The 21,263-nt window shown below is 40.7% G+C and overlaps 1 long non-coding RNA gene across 1 annotated transcript in view; it reads right to left on the bottom strand.

Annotated features, from left to right (window-relative positions):
- Positions 1–20,902, bottom strand: part of LOC308572276 — a 106,257-nt gene extending 85,355 nt beyond the window's left edge. Inside the window, exons 1-2 of the long non-coding RNA XR_014001657.1 lie at positions 20,835–20,902; positions 19,302–19,353 (exon numbers count right to left, since the gene is read on the bottom strand). This is a non-coding gene — a long non-coding RNA (uncharacterized lncRNA). The remainder of the gene's footprint in view (positions 1–19,301; positions 19,354–20,834) is intronic.
- Positions 20,903–21,263: the final 361 nt, after the last annotated feature.

The raw sequence follows: 21,263 nt of genomic DNA, 5'->3' as shown, positions 1-21,263 counted from the left end.
AAAGGGATGAGTTTTCTAGCATTCCATTATGAAGAAATAGGTCTTCTGCTTCAGCTACTTTTTAGCTGACAGTGCTCCATACAAATATCATACAAGGATAGTCAGAATTGATTAGAAGCAATGGAGTGTGTGTCTGAGCAGGCAGTAAACCATGTTCAGAAAAGAATATGCCCAGAAGAAATAATTTTTGAAAAATGGAAGGAATCAGATAGGTCAATGAAGCTTAGAATTTAACCAAGCTACTAAAAAAAACACCACTACCACAAAACAACAACTATTAACTACAGAAAACTTTCAGATAAAAATAATATAAACTGGACAACTGGGTATTTATTTCGCTGTGAGAAACTGAAGAATTCATGCTTCTAGTTTGCTCTTCTGAAGTTTACTATACAGCGGAAAGGAGCAGCCAAGCATACTAGGACTCAATTTCTTGACTTTAAGAAAGCCGACTTCATAAAACTTAGGGAAGTGCTGGGTGAGATCCCATGGACAGTAATACTAAAAGGAAAGGGAGTTCATGATGGCTGGGAGTTTGTTAAGAGGGAGATACTAAAAGCACAACGTCAGGCAATACCAATGAGAGGGAAACATGGAAGGTGCCTAAAGAAGCCAGGGTGGCTATCTAAAGAACTTTTAACTGAGTTAAGATTAAAAAAGGATGTGTACAAAAAATGGAAAAGGGGGGAAACCACCAAAGAGGAATTCAAACAAATAGCCAGCACGTGTAGACACAAAGTCAGAAAAGCTAAAGCACAGAATGAACTCAGGCTTGCTAGAGAGGTTAAAAGCAACAAAAAAGGCTTCTATGGGTATGTTCGTAGCAAAAGGAAGAGCAAAGAAACAGTGGGGTCACTCAGAGGAGAAGATGGTGAAATGCAAACAGGGGACACAGAAAGGGCTGAACTCCTCAATGCCTTCTTTGCCTCAGTCTTCTCCGATAAGGAAAACAATGCCCGACCTGAAGAATTTGGAGCAAGTGATTCAGCAAAGGAAACACAGCCCAGAATAACTAAGGAGATAGTACAAGAATACTTGGCCAGTTTAGATGTATTCAAGTCTCCAGGGCCAGATGAACTGCATCCAAGAGTATTAAAAGAACTGGCAGATGTGATCTCAGAACCACTGGCAGTCATCTTTGAGAATTCCTGGAGAACAGGCGAAGTCCCGGCAGACTGGAGGAGGGCAAATGTTGTCCCTATTTTCAAAAAGGGGAAAAGAGAGGACCCAAATAATTACCGCCCAGTCAGTCTGACATCAATACCAGGGAAGATTCTGGAGCAGATCATTAAGCAAACAGTCTGTGCGCACCTAGAAAGGAATGCTGTGATCACCAATAGTCAGCATGGATTTCTGAAAAATAAGTCATGTCAGACTAACCTGATCTCATTTTTTGACAGAATTACAAGCCTGGTAGATGAAGGGAACGCAGTGGATGTAGCCTACCTTGATTTCAGCAAGGCATTTGACAAGGTGCCCCATGATATTCTTGTAAAGAAACTGGTAAAATGTGGTCTTGACTATGCTACCACTCAGTGGATTTGTAACTGGATGACTGACCGAACCCAAAGAGTGCTCATCAATGGTTCCTCTTCATCCTGGAGAAGAGTGACTAGTGGGGTGCCACAGGGTTCTGTCTTGGGCCCGGTCTTATTCAACATCTTTATCAACGACTTGGATGATGGACTCAAGGGCATCCTGATCAAATTTGCAGATGACACCAAACTGGGAGGGGTGGCTAACACCCCAGAGGACAGGATCACACTTCAAAACGACCTTGACAGATTAGAGAACTGGGCCAAAACAAACAAGATGAATTTTAACAGGGAGAAATGTAAAGTATTGCACTTGGGCAAAAAAAATGAGAGGCACAAATACAAGATGGGGGACACCTGGCTTGAGAGCAGTACATGTGAAAAGGATCTAGGAGTCTTGGTTGACCACAAACTTGACATGAGCCAACAGTGTGACGCGGCAGCTAAAAAAGCCAATGCAATTCTGGGCTGCATCAATAGGAGTATAGCATCTAGATCAAGGGAAGTAATAGTGCCACTGTATTCTGCTCTGGTCAGACCTCACCTGGAGTACTGTGTCCAGTTCTGGGCACCACAGTTCAAGAAGGACACTGACAAACTGGAACGTGTCCAGAGGAGGGCAACCAAAATGGTCAAAGGCCTGGAAACGATGCCTTATGAGGAACGGCTAAGGGAGCTGGGCATGTTTAGCCTGGAGAAGAGGAGGTTAAGGGGTGATATGATAGCCATGTTCAAATATATAAAAGGATGTCACATAGAGGAGGGAGAAAGGTTGTTTTCTGCTGCTCCAGAGAAGCGGACACGGAGCAATGGATCCAAACTACAAGAAAGAAGATTCCACCTAAACATTAGGAAGAACTTCCTGACAGTAAGAGCTGTTCGACAGTGGAATTTGCTGCCAAGGAGTGTGGTGGAGTCTCCTACTTTGGAGGTCTTTAAGCAGAGGCTTGACAACCATATGTCAGGAGTGCTCTGATGGTGTTTCCTGCTTGGCAGGGGGTTGGACTCGATGGCCCTTGTGGTCTCTTCCAACTCTATGATTCTATGATTCTATGATTCTATGATTCTAGTTTGTTACACACTTCCCTTTACTGTGGTGTATGGAATTATTCTGTGAAATGGTATTGCCAAAGCTTTAAGGGACAACTTATTTTTTATTGGCCTAGATCAGAGGTGGGCCACATGCAGCCCTCAGCCTAATTTCAAATGGCTCTTGGCCTAATTTCATAAGCCCTCCTCAAGCAATCAGGTCAGACATGGGGCAACAGCAATCTGTCCTATCCATGGCATATTGTTGGACAGGGAAGGAGAGAGACCAAAGAATGGCAGTTGAAGGATGCCATCACTGAACCCCCACACAGTTGAAGCGGGCAAGTTATTAGAAGGCCTGAACAACCTAAAGATTGTGTAATGTTCAGTTCCATTCCATTAAAAGAGAAAGGATATAATATGAAATACCTATTTGTAGATACAGTCTGAGTGGGTTGTGCTTCCTGGGAGGTAATAGCAAACAGCGAAGAGCAAGCCCTGCTGCTTCTAGCCTGAGAAGAGTGGGGACGGGGGATGGGGACATACACAGATTTAAAGCACTATAATTCCACTTTAACAGTCATGGCTTTCTACAAAGAGCTGTGGGACCTGCAGTTTGTTAAGGGTTATGAGAGTTAAGTGACCCCTCTTCCCCTCACACAGCTACAGGTGCCAGAGTGCCCTGTCAAGAGGGATAGAATGTTAAACCAGTATGGGAAATCAGATCCTCTTCAAGGAGGGTAGGCATTGCGCTCAGGCCCCCAGACATCTCCCACCTCCTGGTGTGGGCAGGGCTATGCCCTGCACCACTCTGGTTTGTCGTTTCGTGGTCACTTGGTCTCTAAAGCCAATGGCTTGGCTTGGAGGGTGGCCACAAAACATTATTTAATCCCTGTGCGATGTTTGCTGGACCTCTTTGCCTTCGTGCAACGGATCACGCACCCACTCACCCCTTTAATCTGGTGCGTTGGCCTTACTATGGACGTTGTTGGTCGCCAGTTTTGCAATGGGGCCTGGTAGGAATTTTTCCATCTGGGAGATTGGCAGAGCCGTTTGGTTTCCGCCTACTGCTTAACAATCGCCACAACTTTGTAAGGTTTGGCGGTTAGGCATTCAATCAGTAATGTGTGGGGAGGGGAGGTGCAGCCATCACCTGCCCCTCCAAGCTCAAGGGTATTCTGTTAAAGGAATCAGGGTTGGCCTGGCCGTTGTCTGAACCCCGTGGTAGAGGCTAGGGCTATACCAGGACCCCACGGGGGCACCAGGGATGAAATCAAGTCGGTTCACATCAGTGGGGCTCCCTCTGGCGGTGTTTCACCCTTTTATCAGATGCGGGTGGGAGTCTGATATAGTTTGGATGATTCCAATGCCGAAGCCAATACCACTCACATTCTGTATTCAAGAAAGCTGTGGCCTACATTTTGCCCAGTAACTTAAACTAAAATCCTGTGTCACTGTGTCTTCATTTTTGGGGGGTGGTTGGGGGTCTCGAAGCGCAATTGTAGCTGCATGAAGGGAATGCACCTCCACACCCCGACAGAAACACATCATGCAACACAGTCGTTGTTGCAGGGTAGTACAAGTAGGGTGGTGTTGTCCATGTGGCTTCCCAAGGCGAGCACTGCTGCTGCTTACCGAGAGGGGAAGAGCAAAGGGCTGCGAGTTCTGTATTGGGAAGCCAGCTGTGCAATGCTGCCCTTCCTCTGCCACCCTGCTGACCACTTCTGCTCTCTCTCTCTCTCTCTCACACACACACACACGCACACACTGGTCTGAGATGCAGAAACACCTATGTTTGAAGAATATCACATCTTAATATACTTCCTTTTCAAAAGCCAGAAAATTCCAACTATCAAAAAACCTGCCAGTAAGACTACAGTGGTACCTCAGGTTAAGAACTTAATTCGTTTTGGAGGTCCGTTCTTAACCTGAAACTGTTCTTAACCTGAGGTACCACCTTAGCTAATGAGGTCTCCTGCTGCCGCCGCACGATTTCTGTTCTCATCCTGAAGCAAAGTTCTTAACCCGAGGTACTATTTCTGGGTTAGCAGCGTCTGTAACCTGAAGCATCTGTAACCTAAGGTACCACTGTACAGTTAAAAAGCTATTTTATGTTGCATCAAGCTCCCTGAACGAGGCTAAAGGTTGATGCCTTTACAGATGTGCCCCATGATCATTTATGGTACTGTGCAACACCACAAATTATGCTTGCTTAAAACTTCCTCTCTATACACCCACACTTTTCTTTGGTATTTCAAGTCCAAATACAGTCTAGGGTCTGCAAAGACCTCCCCATGTTGTCCTGATTCTATACAGTGGTACCTCGGGTTACGTACTTAATTAGTTCCGGAGGTCTGTTCTTAACCTGAAGCACCACTTTAGCTAATGGGGCCTCACACTGCCGCCACGTCGCCAGAGCACAATTTCTGTTCTCATCCTGAAGCAAAGTTCTTAACCTGAGGCAATATTTCTAGGTTAGAGGAGTCTGTAACCTGAAGCGTATGTAACCTGAAGTGTGTGTAACCCGAGGTACCACTGTACTGCCTTATGAAGCATCAATTAATAACAACAAAATATTTCCAAATATTTTACTAAGCTGTCTGCCCTTTTAAAAGGGAATGACTGTAAGATTGCTTTCTATTATTCTATTAAGTGATTATGAAACAAAAACTACATCTGTTTTTGCTGTCACTAATGTGAGTTATAATACCATCACTTTGGGAAATGCTTTACTTTTTTCAAAAAAGAATTTGGTCTAATTAAGCAAAACTAACCTTGTCTTACCCAATACTTTGTTTATATTCCTATTTACCACAGTCTTATGCATACCGTAATCTGCATTTTGCTATGTGTGAACAAATCCATTCATACCTAAATTACGTAGATTATGGACTCAAACTTGGGGCATCCCCTCCCCCCATCTTTTTGTTGACGTACAATGCTTTATATGCTCTCGTCCCTAGCTTCTTACTAACCACCTATTAATTTCGAAATTAAATTGTTCACTGGGCTCTCGTTCTCCACAAGAATTAGGCACCTGAGGTGGGTCCAGCTGGTATTTTATTCAGTGTTTAAGATCATGCTGTTATAATGATTACATATTTAATCACTGTGGCTTCCTTTTCAGAAACAAAGATTATTATAGCTTTCATTATATGGAACTAAAATTCACTTCAATATGCTCTCTCACTTCCAGAGCCGTATTTTAATTGGAAAGGGAATGCTGGCTTCCTTGAGGACTGACTTAAAGCTACACATGCTACACATTTTAACTATAGTATTTTCATTGAATTTAGAAAAAATAATAATAAAGATGAGTGCAAAGTCTTCTAAGTGGGCAAAACCTTCAGTGAAGGAAGAAAAAAATGTTTCTTGATAAGACTGCATGAAATATTTCAGGCTGGTTCCATACTGATTTTTTGAAGGAGCTGGAAACAATATATGACTCTTTTGTGGAAGGCTAAATGTGCTATTTGTGCCTACTGAAGAGTTAAGTCCCATTGAGTTCACTGGGGCTTACTTACAGTCAGGTAACTGGCTACAGGAATGCAATCTTAAATGTTGAGACTTACTGAACAGAGACAATTACCGTATTTTTCTGTGTATTAGACTAGGTTTTTTCCCTAAAAAATGATGTCAAAAATTAGGGGGCGTCTTATACATGGATAGTGCCTCACCCCATTTTCTTAAATCTGAGTCCCCCAAAATAGGGGGCGTCTTATACATGGGAGTGACTTATAGATAGAAAAATACGGTAAGTTGCAATTCAGATTTCTGAGCATCACTTCACTAGTGAAAAAGGTTTCGGGTAGCTTCCTAGAAAGGATTAGAAGCGGACAAAAGATTTTGCAACTAATATTCCTTAGGGAGCTTGTATCTTTTTATATCTATCTATATTCAGATTCAAAGAGGATAGCTGTTAAGAGGTGCAAGCTCTTTGAGTAAAAAGCTCCTCTGCTTGGCATCATGTGGGGATGAGTAGGAGTTCCTGGCCTGTTATCATGTTGGCTCAGCTGACAAATTGTGTGTGTTCTGCCTAGTCTGTGCTTTGTTTTAAGTCCTCTATCTTGATAAAATATAGATTGGTGAGTGGGAGCTGTTAAATTAATAGGTTGATGAGTGGGAGCTGTTAAATTAATTTGGTCACATTTAGGAGGTAGGGTGTAGTAATTTACCTCTTCTACCTTAAAAGTGTCTAATAATCTCAAGATTTGCCTTCAGGACTGAGAGACTCCCTAGCAAGGCAAGGTGCACTTTTGAGGTCAACTTGTATCAGCCTGTCCAGTGTTGTGGGACTCTTGCAAAAGTTAATCAGGGAGGCCTTCCTGCTCATCTAAGAAAGTGGGGTTTAAGGGGAGGGGCAGATAAACAATACCACCCCCTCCCTTAGCAGGGTTGGCTCACCACAGTTATACATTTTTAAGCATCTTGCACTGTCATCACCACTCTCTTCACCACTTCCTACACTAGCCGCACCTCACTGAATATCTTTCATTAAATAAACCCAACCCACTTTCAATCAAATTTCTGTCTTATCTCCTTATTTCCCTGTCATAGTGGCAATCCCCTTTCCTATTGCTCTCACAACAAACCAGAAAAAGTTTGTTTGGTTTCAACAATTTATAGAGTCATTTTTTGGTTAACGTGAAAATGAGTTGACTTCAGCTGTCTAATACTACCTGCACATTTTAAAGAATAATTTTATATGAGGGAACAAAGCATGAAATGTATTCTATAGATATACCAAATTACTTGGAATGATGTAATATTTTCTTGAAAACTCAATAAATTGTTTTAAAACATTTTTTATTTTATTTTTTAAAAAAATCAAGTGGAAGTTAAACACGAAATTCTTTATCAGTTCAGCACAATTAGTTTTATATTCAAGCTTAGCTAATTGCAATACTTAAAGAAAACTTGTATGGGGTTGAGAAATGCAAGTGCATGTCAAAAAAGCTGGTAGTGATAATAATTACAGTTTAAAAATATCTTTGATTTAAGATTCGGAAAAATATTTTCTGTACTGTATCGTTATATCTTGGCTTCTTAAGTTCCTAATTACCACAACAAAAATTACTGCTCATTCCCTGACTACTAATCAGATGCTTATTAGTGTTTTTGGTTGTGGGGGAGGAGGTTGTTGGTGCTTTTTATATTATTTTTTGTATCTTTATTTTCCATCTTATTATGATTTATGTGGAAATTGTTCAGTTTGGTTGTGTATTTTCTGATGTTCTATTTATTCCTTATGACTACGGTTGTAATTGTTTTCATCTTGCAAGCCTTTACCCGGTTCCAGAGTGTCCCACCACAATCCTATGGAACCCTTGATCCAACCTCATAGAATACATTTATTACAGCATTTTAACTAATATTACAGAAGAATTTTCTCTATCAAGGTTAAATTCTTTCAAAAGTAACTCGATTTTAAGATTCACCAAAGAGAGAAAAATGATTAATCAAGTTATTGTGTGCAGGTTCCATTTACTTTAACACCACGGCTCACACCCTTTTATAATACATATTTATCAGTTTTTGATGATGCAGAACAACATTTTCTTGTAGATTAATTATATGATTAAAACAGAGATGACTTTGCTGCTGCCAAGATAATGCGGCATACGAATGAAAAGCTATAGAGAGAGATACAGTTATAATAGCAACAACAATAACATGAGAACCAGAGATGCAAGACACAGATTAGGTCATGCACTAGTCAGACACAATGTATGACTTCAATGTTTAAATAAAAAAAGAAAATATCACAAAGAGATATTACAGTTTTTGTAATTATTTGAAATGGATGAAGACTGCTTCAAACTGAACATGGTCAAAGGCATCAAAGATCAACACATTCCTTTAATGTGAAAATCTGAAAGATCGTCACAGAAATATTCTTTGGAACTAGAATAGTGTTTTGTTTCGGGCAAAGTAGCAATTTTACCCAGTTTTAGAAATCTAAATCTCGTCAGGGCCAGGATCTAGGTACAGCAATGAAAAATGGGAAGTACTACTGGCTGCATCATACATAGGCCTAGGTACAGTTAGCCCACTGCAAACTTGAAAAGTTTCCCCCTCGTATAAAGTTTAATTTTATTACTCAGCAGTCTTCAAACTTCTCAGGGCCATGTTCGGTCACAACTTACAACATGGGGACCACTGTGATTTGCCACTTCTCTTTATCTTTTTTTATTCTCCCTTCTCCCCTTTAAAACTATTGGTGTAACTGGTACAGTAGTTACACCTGGTGTCAACCACTTGTAGACTACAACCCATTAACTGAAGATCAATGTTTTACATTACATTTGTGTGTGTGTACACACACCATTTACCTATGTTTCTAGAACAGAGGAAGGAGCATCTCGGACCCTCCAAGTGTTTCGATTTTCCAGGGACAGTCCCAGATTTGAAGAAGAAGAAGAAGAAGAAGAAGAGGAGGAGGAGGAGGAGGAAGAGGAGGAGGAGGAAGAGTTTGGATTTGATATCCCGCCTTATCACTACCCTAAGGAGTCTCAAAGCGGCTAACAATCTCATTTCCCTTCCTCCTCCACAACAAACACTCTGTGAGGTGAGTGGGGCTGAGAGACTTCAGAGAAGTGTGACTAGCCCAAGCAGCTGCATGTGGAGGAGCGGAGATGCAAACCCGGTTCACCAGATTAGGAGTCCACTGCTCTTAACCACTACACCACACTGGCTCATCCCAGTTTCAAATTTAATCCTGGAATGCCCTGTTTTTCCTTAGGATGCCCCTAATTTCATTGGAGAAATGTTAGAGGGTATGGCATCTGAGTCTGAAGGCTTGACCACACCCATGCCTGGTCAGGGGATTTGTTGAACCCGAAAGGTTTTGCTTTGCTTTGTTATTCCAGCTCATTACTCCTTTTGAGAATCCTACCTTGGCCTCAGTTCATGTGGAGTTTATGGGTTGTAGTTCAATGACAGAAAGGATGCTTTGCCAGCAAAACCCTAGTCTGTTAGAGACTCTGGAAAGTCAGTACTGGGCTAGGCAAGCCAATGGTCTTACAAGGTATAAGGCAGCCTCATACACTCCTGTGAAGAACATCTGCTGCTCAAGTACACTTGTTTCACATATGAATGCAACATGCAGCTTAAATTATATTTAATGCTTTGAGGCTTATATGATTAGATATTGATGCTACTACCTCTAAACCTTTTCTGGGGGTTCCCCTAACCCTCCAGGAGCAGATTTGAGGAGGATGCAGGGAGGGGAAACAGAGAGGAAGTTCCACTGCATAAATGGAATTCCTTGCTCTAACAGAATAGCTTGGTTGGATACTGCCCTTAGTCAATATTTCTACATTCAGTTAGAATTAATCCTTTAGATTTACATGTGGAAGTATGCATAGTTTCCATTTTTCTAAGTGCAGCATGACAGTTTTGCCCACATTATAAGCACCTAGTAGATAAGTAAATATCTGTGGAGGATATTGTAATATATGGGGTGGTTGTGAGTGGTGGATGATGGCTAGATTCACAAAATGGTTACATTGTGTATCAGAACAAAATTAAGGAAAAATAAAGCCCCAACTTCAAGGCTTTATGAATCTGAAGCTCTGTTTGTAGTTTATTTCTTGTTCTTTCTCGAAATTTCCCTTTGGCAACTAAGTTGAAAAGAATAAGAAATTATAGCAAATGCCTTTGGACCTCTCTTCATCACTCCCCACTTCCTAATAAAAATGCGGCAAGAAATCTTTTCTCTGGATATTGTGTTACTGTTCACACTCCATAATGTAGAAAGTGTCACCTCTCAGTATAGTCATTGCAATATGAAGGAAAAAGCACAAAACTTAGCTAATATTGTTATTCAGAGTAAGGAGGGAATGTGTGGACCCATACAGAAGCCTTAGCAATAGTTCTGTAGTTTGAACCTATGTATTACAGCCTTTATATTTACGGTTGTGCCAATCCAACTAAACTTAACTGTGACTGAATTCCCACTAAAACCACTAGAATTAGAAGTTAGTCTAAACTCCCTTTTCTCCATTGCTTTCAGTGGGACTTCAGTGGGACTAACTTTTGCTGGATCAGGGCCATTGTGTTTGTTCCCAGATTTCTGCTGGTCAGAAAAGAAAGTCCATCCATCGTCGACTTCAGACATTTGTAAATTATTTGGTGGATGGGAAAGGGGAGGGAAGAGAGTTGTATAATTGAATTAGTGTTCAAATGAAGCTATTCATTACCTTTAGCTCTTAGTAGTGGTAAATGTCTATTCTAGGACTTTGCATAGACAGAAAACTAAGTACAGGCCTGCAAACTTCTAGAATTTCCATTTCATTTCTTGCTTCATTAATTTCATTAACTTACAAATTGATGAATTCATAGAATTAAAAAGCCATTTACTTTTAATATTTCTTAAAATCACTTTTGCCAAGTATTCAAACCTTTTAATCTGTACTTTTAAATTCCAGCTGTAATTGTTTTCATCAGAGGCATAATTGAACTTCTATGAATTGCATATCAATGTAGCTTGGTTCCCAAAAGCCAGACACAAAAGGCACTCTTTCGTCAACAGCAAAGGATAATAGTTTCTAAAATGGATGGCACATTGTTTGTCTTGCAAGATCAGTGATTTGCTGTAGTTTTAACATGCTAGCAGGAGAAGGAATGGGAGTAAGCAATGATTTATTAGTGAGTAATCAAAAAGACTGTATGGAATTTTTTTTCTCATATAAAAGACAGTATGAGGGTCATGTTCACTTGTTTCCTCTTACTTACTGTTTTTCCCCTTTCAAAGGAACAGTGATCAACTCAATGTGGAAATACACATGAGACCGAGGGTACTTTCCCCCCACCCTGTGCACAACACTCAACAACACACCCTCATTCCTCATACTGATTTAGGAAACTTTCTGATGGTAACAGCTGTTCAGCAGTGGAACAGACTCCCTCAGGTGGTGGAGGACTCTCTTTCATTGGTGGTTTTCCAAGTTGAAATTGGATGGCCACCAGTTTTGCATGCTTGAGATTTCTAGGGGTTGGACTAGGTGACGATCAGGGTCCAACTCTACAAGTCTATGATTCTACGTTTAATCCCCAGCATCTCAATGTAGGATTGAGAATGCCTCCTGTCTGAAATGCTAGAGGGCTGCTGACAGTCTACTCTGACAATACTGAACTAGATGGACCAATGGTCTGACTTGCTGTAAGACAACCTCCTATGTTCCTATACTCTCTATTGACTACCACAATAGGCAGGAGACTACTAATAATTCAGCAGGCATTTCTTCCTATATATTTCCAGAATATCTATAAATATGGTGTGATAACAGCTGAAACTGCTGGAAATGAGTCTAAAGCATACTGCACTCATCAGTCATATTGTAAGTCAATTAGCCACTCAGCACAATGGGATATTCTTGAAATAGGAACCATGTACATGGCAGTAAAACTGCATCTGGTGCTGTTTCATTGTGATTTCATTAGCATAACAATGAGCCATATAAAAATACAAATTAGAAACCTCCAATTCCACTTAAGGAATCTCTTCCAAACCTTAACAAAAGTACATATTGACAATGGCAATGATCTGACTCAATTTCAGTGGAAAAATTCCAGGGACAGCTGGATCTCTTATGATTGGGGGTGAAAAAGAAATGAGTACTGAAGATTCATGAAGCAGTGATGATACTGGAAAGCAGATTGTAAGACAATGCAATTTACCGTTAGGCTGGCTTACAGGCCAGTCCTATGAAATCCAGTACTGGAACAGCAACTCAGAAAAGTGTTTATCAGGTTGTCAGGGTACCAGTATCAACAAAATGCTGTACCTGATCCCCTGCCCATTCTGGCCCATTAGAGCCACTGAGGTAGGAATGTTCCTGCACCGTACTCAGAAGAGACCAATAAGGCAAGGACATAATTCCACATAGTTCATACCTAATCATGGAACTGTTGGGAAACTGTGTACGTGCAGCTACTCACACAGAGTCTATTAAGGTTTGGCAGACAGCCAGAAGGCAATCTGAAGGAGTAAGTCTGCCTGGTGATAACAGAGGCATGGATACAGCTCCCTGATTGGTCAAGCTCTCTCAAGGGAGTGATAATTAATGTCCTACTAACTGGAATGTGTTAGTTCAGTGTTCAGAGGTTTAGAGTTCTGTGTATCAGTGTAGGAGTTGTGAGTCATGTCAGAGAGAGTTAGCAAAAGATCCGTGTTCTGTTCCTGTAAATAGTCCACTGTCCACCTAACTACAAGTTCCTAGTTCCTGCTTCGTCTATCCTGTCTGCAGTCAAGTCGCCAATTGCTTCCGTGGATTCTGCTTGTACTCTGCTAGGTCTGGCTAAGGTCCTGCAACTAGTCAGAAAGTTGCAAAACACCAAATAGGTTTTACCAATAATTCAGTGCTGCAAGATGAAGTGGTGGGATCCAGAAGTGGATATTTTACAATGCAGGGAAATGATTTCCAACAAGTGCTACCAACTTAATGGTTTCAGTCAGTGTTTTTTTTTCTGGGGGAACTCAGGGGTATGCATACCCATAAACATTTTGTGAATCTAAGTTTGGGGCAGTATTTCAATATGAGTAGGAAAATGAGAGTACCCCTAAACATTTTTTAAAGAAAAAAAAGGACTGGTTTCAGTTACCCCATTCCTGAGGGGTTAGAAAGGGGCAACAACTCAGGAAGTGTGAAATCATGGGCACAATTCCCCCAACAGATACAACTTGTTTCATTCATGTACCTAATAATGTAATTATTGGCCCAAGAAAGGTGGGGGTTTTGGGAGGCGGGGCTGCCACACACTAAATACCTCAATACAGTAGTTGCTCATAAAACCAGCCAGTTTGGAAATGTCACAACTTTTGCAAGATTATTAGAGAGCCAAACTTTCTGCAGCTTTGTGACATGCATTTAAAAATAAAATAAAATAAACATTTACACCCACTCTTGGGCTGCAATATTTGGCCAGTGGGTATGGTAATCTAGGGAGCAATATGGAAACAATGTTCTGACACTCATTTCATTGATTGTCTCTTACAACAGATCAAAATGTTTGCTAGCAGATGCATGCTCAAGTGTTTTATGCTGGCAAAGCTGCAAAAAATAACTGTGTATGAATCAAACCACATATTTCTTGCTGTTTAAAAGAACACATAATGTGCTGTGGTTTAAGAACAAGCTGTTATTTTTTTGTCTCTGAAAAATATGTGACTTTAACTAATGTGCTGCAAAATCCATGCACACCAGGAGACTAAAGGATGAATTTTTAGACTTAAGTAAAATGACCTGTTCTCTTGGCTGCAATACAAATGCTTAGGATTACATTTTCAGTGTGTATGTCCAGGGATTTCTCTAAAGGAAAGTAGCCAAAGATTTAAGTGCTAAAATTACGGTCTTGAAGGGAAAAAAATGAAGGAGCTTGTAAATGGAAACAATGATGATACATTAACTTTGTGGTTTCTACAGAGTTACTATTTTCTGTCTTTGCAACAGGGACAACATGTAATAAGGCCATCCCTGGGATAGTAAAGGAAGTGTTTGCACCGCAAGTTCTTCTGTTGGGTACACAAGAGGTTCCATTTATCTAGTTGTATCAGCCTTAATTAGGATTAGAAAGTCCCACAACCTTCCCAATCCATGCTTTCTTCAAGTGATGCTATCCCTGTGTTTTAGACCACCAAAACTGTAGTTTTTATCCTCCTCCCTCACAAAACAGATTTTGTGTCCAGCTTCTGAATGAAAAAAGGTGAGGTGCAGTAATGGTTGCATGTATGAATTTTTCATATATGATTTTATCAGTTATTAGAGACTGTCACTAAAATAGTTCATCGGAGAGGCTATGCATAAGGAAAACTTATGAGTTGGATTTTATATATTTTTATATGTGCATTTTTAAAGATGCATCACAACGTTAGTGGCAATCTCCCAATTGTTCACATATGTATAGACCCCAGGTGTGCTAGTTATTTTGGATCTAGAACTGCAACTTCTCCCAGTACTTCTCTCCCCCCCCCACATATTTATAAAATCACAACAACAAACACACCTGGGTTCCATACATGTGTACAATTTAGAATACAATGAGGTTTCCTAACATATAAACACTTGAAAATGTACAAGCAGTACACTCTGAATGCTTGGAAATTAAAGTCTTTCTGTATGGAGCAAAAGTGGTTGCAATGATTTGGGGTCTAGAAAATCACAGAATGAGGGCTCTGCATCGTTAATGGTCTTGCTAGGTATTCCATTTAAGATTGGCCTTTAATATAAATGAATAAAATGTACAATCTGTTATTTCCTTAATTTCTGTGTTTACTGACTCGTTGTTGTTGTTGTTGTTGTTGTTGTTGTTAAGGCTATTTCTTTTCGTACCCATTTATTTCCTTACAGAATTGCTTTGATTATGAATAAATTTCAGATTTATCTCTCCAATGGCCCAGAGGGAAAGATGATATATCTATCAGAGTCTCCTGTACAATTTTGACTGTTCTCTATTTCCTCAGTGTCTTGCATCCAGGCATAAGTGCCCATTCTTGTTTTGCTGATCAAAATATGCCCACAACAGTATCAAACAGAAAGCTGCAACCCTTCACTTCTCCATTCTTTCTTTAAATAAAAGGCCCCTGTTCCCAAATTTCCAGAATGATGCCTCCTTCTCAGTCACCTCTTTATTTCTGCAAATAAAAATCCAAATACAATTCTGAACATAAGAAGACAACTGGATGCCTAGGGGAAGCCTATAAGCAGGACCTGGGGAAAAACAGCATTCTCCCTTCTTGCCATTCCCAGCAGCTGGTATACAGAGGCATACTGCCTCTGACAATCATTGGTAGTCATTGATAGCCTTAGACTGCATGAATTTGTCTAATCCTCTTTTAAAGCCATTTATATTGGCAGCCATCATTACTTCTGTGTGAGTGAGTTCCATAGTTGGACTAAGCACTGTGTGAAAAGCGTACTCTCTTTGGTCTGTCCTGAATGTTCTAACATTTGGGTACATTGATTGGGCCAAGGTTCTAGTATTATGAGAGTGGAGGGAGAAGCTCCTTTCTATCCACACCATGCATAATCTTAAGCATCTCTGTCATGCCCCCCCCCCCCAGTCATAGGATTTGGTAATTCTCTATAGACATTGTTGCTACTGCTCTCTATACAACTACCAACAAGAATTGGTTAGGCAATTGTGATTATGTCTGTTTTCTCAACATGAATCAATTATGCAAACCTCATCCTGAGAAATATACATAATTGTCCCAGTACAAATTACTGGTACCTTATTCCTCTCAAACATAGCATCAACCTCAATCTCATGAAAAGTGATCTCCTAATACTGCCCTTCTTTCCCAAAAGTTTCACTCATGCATGGCTTACTTTCTATCTCATATGGAGAGGCATACATGCCCAGGGCGATGATGATGTATATTTTTAGTAAAACATCTCCTTTTAGAACACCTGTGAAAAACAGCCAAGGAGGTGTTTTTGGCTGACTTGGCGTGCAAGAAGTGTTATGCTAAAAAGAGATGCATCTGTCTTCTCTTATATGAACACATCTTTGTGTGCTAGAAAGCACCATACAGGAAAATAAGCAAATATTCATGCAACACCCCCCCCCCCTCCAAAAGCTGTGTTGGGAGAAAAATAAAACAGTGGCTTAAATGTAATACAGTCACCTACACCTGTATTTAGTTAGCCTGTTTTATCAGCTCTCTGTTAATGTCACAGTCAAAACCCCTGAGGTTTCCTCAATTCAGGGGTATGGAACCCCCAGGCCAAAGGCAATGACTAGATCTCTCTCTATGCCACCAGGGACTCTTCCTGGGCCTCAACCCTCATCAGCCTTCCTCAGGTGCTTTTGCATGGCTGGAATGCATCACTGAAGTATGGTCATGCTTCTTCCTTGCCTGTATAAAATATGGAAAATGTGTATGTGGTGTGTATGTGTGAAGAAACCCTTGAATTTTGACTGACTGGAATGTACAAAGGTAAGAATCACACCTGTTGCATCACCAAATTTTGCTTTTGGTACCCAGGACCACAGGTGTGCTAACCCCAGAAAGTTTCCATTAAGGGAGTGTGGCTCTTGATCTAAAAAACAGCCCCCCCCCCGCTCCAGATCATGTGTTATTATTGGCAAAACCTATTTGGTGTTTCGCAACTTTCTGACTAGTTGCAGGACCTTGGCCAGACCTAGCAGAGTACACGCAGAATCCACGGAAGCAATTGGCGACTTGGCTGCAGACAGGATAGACGAATCAGGAACCAGGAACTTGTAGTTAGGTGTTTATTATATACAGTGGACTATTTACAGGAACAGAACACGGATCTTATGCTAGCTCTCTCTGACACGACTCTCAACTCCTACACTGATACACAGAACTCTGAACACTGAACTCCTGAACTAACACATTCCAGTTAGTAGGCCATTAATTATCACTCCCTTGAAAGAGCTTGACCAATCAGGAAGCTGTCTTCATGTCTCTGTTATCTCCAGGCAGACTTACTCCTTCAGATTGCCTTCTGGCTGTCTGCCAAACCTTAATTGACTCTGTGTGAGTAGCTGCATGCACACAGTTTCCCAACAGTTATAACCTTAAGGATTTATGTACATCTTGGATAACATTCTACCTGATGCTTCAGGTGAATGCATTTTCTTAAATATCGTATCTTAGAATCTTGTAATTCTAGATCCAAAATTCTCCACCAATTCTTAGCATTTGCTGTGCTGAGCCTAGTCAACTGAAAAGAAATCTGGTAGCACAAAAATCTTCTTGAATGATAGTCAGTCAGTGGGTATAACTAACTCAGATCTATAACTCATTGACTCAAGCCTAGATCATTGCAGCACATTATATGTAGGGCTGCCTCTGAAGATACCGTATTTTTTGCACCATAACACTCACTTTTTTCCTCCTAGAAAGTAAGGGGAAATGTCTGTGCGTGTTATAGAGGGAATGCCTATGGGTGGCATGCCTACGGATTTTCCTCCTCTAAAAACTACGTGCGTGTTATGGTTGGGTGTGTGTTATAGAGCAAAAAATACGGTACTTCATGAACATTAGCTGGTTGGTGCAGAATTTAATGGCCAGATTGCTCACTGAGGCAAGACAGCATATTACACCAGTTCTGGCTCGACTGCTTTGCCTCCCAATTAGTTTCCAGGCCCAATTCAAAGTGCTGGTTTTAACCTATTAATACTTAAACGGCTCAGAACTGCAATACCTCAAGGTCTGCCTCTCCCCATATGAACCAGCTTGGACCCTGCAACCATCATCTGTGGACCTTCTTTGTCTGCCTCCTCCAGAAGAGGTCCAAAGGGTGGCAACATGAGAATGTGTTTGTTGCCTTCATTAAATACGTTTAGACACCAGGTGAAAACATTTCTATAACTAGGCCTTTGGCTGATTAACATCCTATGGCAGTGGTAGCCCAACTTGGCCCTTCAGCTGTTTTTGGACTACAATTCCCGTCATCCCTGACCTGTTAGCTAGGGATGATGGGAGTTGTGCTCCAAAAACAGCCGGAGGGCCAAGTCTGGCCACCACTGTCCTATGGCATTTTAAATGTGTTTGTGGGAGGGGGGTTGTTCATTTATTTCTGTTTTATTATGTATTTTGTGATGGTCGAATGAAGAATGGTATACAAATCTAATAAATAAAAATAATATCCAAATCAGGGAGAAATCCAATGGAATAGTATAATCAATAGAATAGTATAATCTATCAGTATGAACAATCACAGTCCGACTTTAGGGCTATAATATCCAACCTGTAATAAGAGGAGGAATTTGGATTTGATATCCTGCTTTATCACTACCCTGCTTGTTTCCTGCTTGGCAGGGGGTTGGACTCGATGGCCCTTGTGGTCTCTTCCAACTCTATGATTCTATGATTCTACCCTAAGGAGTCTCAAAGCGGCTAACAATCTCCTCTCCCTTCCTCCCCCACAACAAACACTCTGTGAGGTGAGTGGGGCTGAGAGACGTCAGAGAAGTGTGACTAGCCCAAGGTCACCCAGCAGCTGCATGTGGATGAGCGGGGAATCAAACCCAGTTCACCAGATTACAAGTCCACTGCTCTTAACCACTACACCACACGGGCTCTCATAACGTTGTATTATTCCCTAAACAAGTTTCCCCGGCTTTTGCCCTAGAACAACAAGCTTTGTAGTTATGATGAAGTGTCACACCATATGGCAGCTGCATGGAGCAGAAAGAAAGGTTGAGTGGGTTGAATACAGCTCACATAGATTTTTTTTTTGCGAAGGCAATGCTTGGAAGGACAGCTTGGAAGGCAATGTGAATGTTCCGTTCAGTTCTGCCTCAACCTGAAAGCACTGAAAGCAACAGACAAAGCCTGACAAAAAGCACCCAAAGAAGCTCAGAAAATATCAGGAATGTCCTTCAGTGAAGTTTAATTATAGGCCTCCTTTGTTTCTGCATTTGTTCAACAACTCTTCTCTGACAAGCATACAGGACTATTTGGGAGGTTAATTATTCCTGGGTATTTTTTAAGGCATGGAAGGTATTGCCCTTTGTTGCATGATATGGTAGGTGAACCAAGACAACTAGCAAAGCAAATAATAGCATGTGAACCGGTGGATACAATTTAAATCACAGAAAGAACCATGCCAGGTGTCTCAGTACCTTGCCATGACAATCAAACGCCTAGTAAATTAAATTAACTTTGTGTGATGGGGAAAAGTTGCAAATATCTCCTTGAGTTCTTCCTGTGAATTCTAAATGAGCATTGCTCTGAGGAAAAATAAAACCCACACTTACCTCCCTCACATCAAGTATCTTCTTAGATCTCCTGGCCCTGGGGAGAGGGCTTCTAAAGAAAAAGACGAAAGCAATATTTTACAGTAATAAGAACAGGCAAGCATTTCACAAAAGAAAATAATACACGTAGGAACCCTTCACCTCGGTAAGACAATGGGCATGCATGCTGCAGCCGTCTGGATTCCTTGAATTAGTATGATCTACGTTACATTGATTCTGAGGAGGTCAATAAACAATATGTGGCATGACCCGCATTTATAATTAACGAGCAGGTCAAAACTAATGCTTTGATTTCAGGGCGGTCACAACTAATGCAGTGCATGCTCATGATTATTCTGAAACTAGGAACTTAGATTTGTGTGCTATCCAGCAATCTGTGATGCCAAATGCTCTTAATGCTTGCAAGATCTTCCCACTCCCAAATTTAAATTTTATTAAGCCATGTATGCTTTAAAGAACACTTTTAGCAGAGCTTTCTGGGGGTCTATAAGCATTTCCTGCTATTGGAAATCCTACCCCAAAGCAAATCCTTTATTTATGCATTTTAGCTTCTGCGTTCTGCATTTGTTTCCTTGCATAAAGTATTTAGGTACTTTTCAAAATGTGAGTTATTCAGAGAATAGAGCAAGCAGAGACCAGGACTGCTTCAAAACCTATGTTAAAGTAATACTTCCTAAATAACATTTGTGAAATTGTGACAGCTGAAAACTATGTCACCATGCAAGTGACTCTATATCAGAGGAGGAGAATCTGGGGATCTCCAGGTGTTGGACTTTAGCTCCCATCAGCCCTAGGCAGTGTGACCAATGGGGAGGGGAGTCCCTATCCCTGGGTTAACTAAAGTACTAAAGTACTAACTAAACTACACATGGGGATATTTAACTAAATATGAAAAGTCTCTGGTACATTGGTTAAAAGGTTTGAGAAGTTTCAAGTTCCTCCCATATTACCACCTAATGGTCTGGACTGAGCAAGAAGAATGCCAACTGTTAAGAGATGGTGGGCAGTGAGGCATCCATCTATTTTAATCTGCAACTCGTCCCATGCCATGCCATAGGTCTAGGTAACTCTGCACACTCTATTTTCTATTGGCAGTTTGCTATTAAGCCAAGAAAACAGGGCCAAGCACTGTGTTTCTCCCCTATGCCATCTCCCATTCCTGCTAACGTCCAGAGATTGCAGAGTAGATAAAGTAGGAGCTCTCTAACCAATCTAAAAACAATTTTCAATGAGTAAAACATTGTTCTGCAATTGTTAGGTCACTTGACCCAGGGTAGCCCCCACTGAATACTACAGAAGTATACTACAATAAAAGGTTTAGGGAGGAGGAGGATTACTCAATTCTACTGCAGTTAAGATTTCTCTTATCCAAAGAAAATAAATGATTATCCAAGGCCTCCTAGCACATGGATTTACAATATTCTTTTCACGTGAAGTCTTAAAATAGAAGTAACAGAATGCAGGTGTATTTTTTAAGGAGGCGACTCCATCCTTTCTATCTATAAATTATATTTATTAGGAAATGGTTCTTACCATATTATTTGCCACCCATTTGTCTTCATTGCCCTCATTAAAGGTGAGCTCAGGCCTTAATTTCTTTTCTGTGAAAAAAGAAATCATGAAATTGAACAGATAAACCTCAGAAGTGTTACCAGGGGTGAGAAACGACAAGAGAAAAATTAGATAATTAGAAAGACCTCTATAAAACTGCAAATTCATCAGCCATTTTGAACTGTATATAGATTTACTGGAAAGGGAAATGGTTGCAATAGGAAATACTTACCTGGAAGAATCCAGAGCTTTAACAAAGATAATGGCAAAGTTACTGAAACTGCAGGTTTTACTAAAAGGTAGGAGCTGAATCTAAATTCTCATCTACCTCCATGACACATCAGTGAGATAATGGCTGAATGATAATAAAGGCGTTTTAATAGCACACACTTCTTTTTCCATTGATCTAGA

This window comes from Podarcis bocagei, assembly GCF_964188305.1.
Source record: "Podarcis bocagei genome assembly, chromosome: 1".
NCBI classification, from domain to species: domain Eukaryota; kingdom Metazoa; phylum Chordata; class Lepidosauria; order Squamata; family Lacertidae; genus Podarcis; species Podarcis bocagei.
This window is presented reverse-complemented; position numbering and strand designations above follow the sequence as displayed.